This window comes from Microtus ochrogaster, chromosome 2 (genome assembly GCF_000317375.1).
Source record: "Microtus ochrogaster isolate Prairie Vole_2 chromosome 2, MicOch1.0, whole genome shotgun sequence".
NCBI classification, from domain to species: Eukaryota; Metazoa; Chordata; class Mammalia; order Rodentia; family Cricetidae; genus Microtus; species Microtus ochrogaster.
Window position 1 is genome coordinate 73,539,232 of NC_022010.1, and position 4,551 is coordinate 73,543,782.

Genomic DNA, 4,551 nt, shown 5'->3' on the forward strand with positions numbered 1-4,551 from the left:
TCTGTGCGCCTAGCTCTGCTTCTCCTGGCCCTACTCTGCTATAGGCTCAAAGCAGTTCTTTATTCATTAATGGTAATAACAGCATACAGATGGGAATCCCACATCTGTTTCTGAACACAAAACCTGTGCTCTTTGCTCAGCACCTGTCATTATCCATGGCAAAATCAATGCAAGCTGCTTGAAACACCTCAGATAGGATTTGAGGGTATAGTATGCTATCAATGGTGGTGGGTTTCTGTATAAACAAGGTATTTGCTATTGTAATTACGCAGTGTGTAATTATCATGTTAGTGTGTCTTCCTATTATATTATGATAGAATGTCTGATTTCGATGACTGATATTTAAAACTCTTACTTGATTTACCTAAAGCCATCCTAAATGAATTTGGGCCTGTGATTAAGATAGAGTTTCTAACAACTTCTACAATGGCCTGAGCACTTTAAACTAGGTTATGTGAAGTAGTGTTCTCAATACTAATGATAGTAAAACAAAAACCAACTCTGGAAAACAGTGAAGCGGCACTTCTTCTTAACTATCAAAATTCAGCCGTGGTTTAATTATTTATGCAAAAATAAATATTCCTTGTAAGATCTACTCCAAGATCTATAAGTTCACTAGCACCGAGTCATTGACCAGTTTCCGAGTACCAGGCTTGGTTCCTCTCTTATTGAGCACATTTCTTCTAAACCAATATCATCTTTTAGTAGCATTTGTTCCTCTACCTACAGATAACTACTGTCTACAGCCCTCCTCAAAGAAACTTTTCTTTGCAACAGATGGAAACCATTATAGAAAACTTCAATCAAAAAATGCAGGGTTGTCAAGACGAACTCCAATGGATCTATCTAAAAACACTTCCACATTTTCCACATCTAAGGCTCAGGGAACATTTCAGAAAGGGTGCAGAAAGTTTGTAAGAGCCATAGAGAGGATCAGGGGTTTGCTATGTCTCCTAGAAATGTCAGTAGCTACACATCAATTTTCATCATAATGATCATTCAGATGTGAGCTGAATAGGACATCAATAGACACAACAGAGTACACAGGGAAAGGCACACTAGGTCTCAATCTTACACAAAATCTGCTGGCAACAAAGAAATGCTGAGAGTGGGAGAGTCAGCCGTTTCCAGGGAAGAGCAGACCATTGAATGTCCAATGCCAAACAACACTGAAAACGTACGTATGAGCAACATTCTACGCCATAAGCAGGTGAAATTTAGGAACAAGTATGTATAAACATACAGATATGCATAAAAAAATAATTGATGGAAAAAGAGGCCAGGATTTTGAAAAAGAACAACAAGGTATATGGCAGGGTTTGGGGAAAGGAAAAGGAAATGAGAAATGATGTGATTATATGTATTCTCAAAAATACAGACAAACTTCCTTAGCAGCAAATTTGCATTTGTCTTTAGTAAACATAAATTAATACATATAATAATTATTCAAAATATTTCTTTATAACTTATTCACAGCGAGTGTTTGATTTATATTCTTTTTTTTTTTTTTTTTTTGTTTTTCGAGACAGAGTTTCTCTGTGGTTTTGGAGCCTGTCCTGGAACTAGCTCTGTAGACCAGGCTGGTCTCGAACTCACAGAGATCCACCTGCCTCTGCCTAAGTGAAAAATTTCAAGAAGGATAGTGATTAATTTCACAAATAATTTTTAAAATCCCAAATACACACTTTTTTTAAATGTATTTTTCCTAAATTCCCTTCTATCAAATTATTTTTTTTCATCATGTTAGGGGAGAATACTCTAAAAAAATTAAACAAGAATAAAATAACACCAACAACCAAACACATGGTCCTCCTTTTAGGATTTAAACCCATTGACTGGGCAGTAACGAGAGTCCACTAGTTAAAACAATCTGCATGAGAAGACAGAAAGCTTAAAGTTTCAAGACAAGTAGGTATGTGAACACTTTAATGTCATAATTTTTTTTTCAGTTTTCATTTTTCAAGATAGGGTTTCTCTGTGTAGTCCCAGGTGTCTTGGAATTCACTCTGTAGATCAGGCTGGCCTCGAATCCAGAGATCTGCTTTCTTCTGCTTCCTAAGTTCTGTGATTAAAGACATGCATCACCACGCCTGGCTTGAATGTACATTTTTCAATCCACAGACCCAGAGAGATTAGGTAACAAGGAGTGTTGACGGAGGCGGCCACCCAATCTCCTTGGGAAGGGGAAATAGAAGAGATTTCGCCATATCCTGTGACCAGGAAAGACTTCAAGTGGAAGAATTAAGACACCAACTTAGTCATATAACCTTCAGCCAACAGTCTGTCATAGCTATGGAATATTCTAGGCCAAGGGTAACCTAAAGATTGTGAAAGTGGCCAACCAATGACAAATCTAATCTAAAAGCCATGCCAGGAGATTAAGCCCATTCCTGACACTACCTAGAGTATCTGGACTCAGGCTGAATGACCGAGAGACCTAGGATAGAACCAAACATGACTGGAGTTGGGGAAAAGTCAATGTAACGATACCTAACAATTTTCTGCTACACTCGTTCATTGGTGCCTAGCCCAATTGTCATCAGAGAGGCTTCATCCAGCAACTAAAGCAAACAGATGCAGACCCACAGAGGAACATTAGGTGGAGCTCAGGGAATCCTGCAGAAGAATGGGGGAAAGGATTTAAGAGCCATAGCAGTCAAGGAGACCACAAGAAAACTCACAGAATCAACAAACCTGGGCTCACAGGGGCTCACAGAGAGATAATCAGGGAGCCTACATGGGACTAACCTAGATAAATCTGCATATATGTTACTGTTATGTAGCTTGGTCCTCTAGTGAGATTCCTAACAGTGGGAATAGGAACTGACATTTTTACTGGCTTTTGAGACCCTACTTTTCATACTGGGTCACCTTGCCCAGCCTTAATACACGGAGAGGTGTTTAGTCTTACTGCAACTTGAAATGCCATGCTTTGTTGATATTTCTGGGTAACTTGGCCTTTCCGAAACAGATACGGAGGAGGAGTGGATAGGGTGTGGGAACAGAGCAGACGATGGGGAGTAACTGGGGGGAGAGAAGGGGAGGAAAACTGTGACTGGGATGTAAAAATAAATAAATAAATCTAAAAAACCAGCCAGATATCCCACATTCTCTTATTCACCATGCCTTGACTAAGTGTGTTAGTCTCCACGGACTGTAAAAAGGCAAATGACTGGAATGGAAAGGTGTTTTCCAGAAGCAAGAGGACAGTTGCACGTACAAACTCACAACAACCGTGACAGCAGGAAAACAAAACAAAAGTATTTTGTCCCTTGGTAGAAACCCTGTTTTGTTAGTCTGTTTGGATTTTGATGTTCTCAGCACCATTTGTTGAACAATATGCTATTTACCAAGTATGGGCTCCTAATGTACTTTCTAATAGCTAGATGTACAGATATAATATTACATTTGAAAAAAAAAACCGTGCAAGAGCCAATCAGACAATATCCTAGCCTGAGGAAGGGAGTGGGCACAAAGTCCACCCTTAGCTGAAGAGCTGTTGGTAATTGACAGCTGCTGGCAGAGGAAGATTCGGTTTTCCTTAAGAATGTGTTCGTTCCCTGGTAAGCAGAAGATGGTCAGCACGTAAGAATCATTCTGTCTTAAAGCATACTTACATATGATATTGGGAAAATGTCTTGAAATTCTTCCATAAGACCAAAATATGCCTTGGAAATATGTCTCTAATGGAAATAATTATTTATTTCATTAAAGTGTATTGAAACTAAAAAGAATATTGGCTAGTCCTACTTAGGACTGGGAGGGATTTTAAAAATAAAAAACAAATCCATGAAGTTGAGTGGGTATGAAAAGGGAGGATGGATCTGGGGCATTGGGAGAGGTGAGTGAATATAATATATGAAATTCTCAAGGAATTAATAAAAGCATGTATTAAAAATTCACCAGCTAAATGCACCAGTTTTTTTTTAAATGAAAGTAAAATTAGGTTACTCCAACTCTTTCATCGCTGCTGTAACAGTAAAGGTTTTTTTTTTTATTAGTAAATTCATATGGCAGCATTTCTGGTGTTGTAATCAATTTAATTTACACATATTCCGGTCCCATGATATATTGTAATGAGTGTAATCCTCACTCAAATTAGAAAATCTTTAACGTATACTGACATATATATGGATTATATATATACACATATATAATACTTTGCCCACTTCAAATGGCACACACCTGTTGTGAAGAACTACATCGGGTTCTTTCCAGAGTTTTCTGGTGTTCCTCTATATAACATGACATACAGTCTATACATGTTCACAAGAGACCATTACTGAAGAAGAGGGTGGAATGGTCCCTGTTCCCAAAAAATTAGCAGGCGGTGGAAGAGTCATGTTGTCAGCAGTGTGGAAACAGGGAAGTGTGTACTGCTCCATGGAATGTGAAACTCCTTGAGAATGCAGGGAACGCAGGCTGAGTGCGTGGGGGTGGGGGGGGGTTAGAATAGTTCCCCTTGATCTGAGCCTGAAGATGAGGCCTGTAGAAAAGGGAAAGCAAATTGAAGGGATAACACTTCAGTTGGGTGGGCTGAGCAAAGGAAAA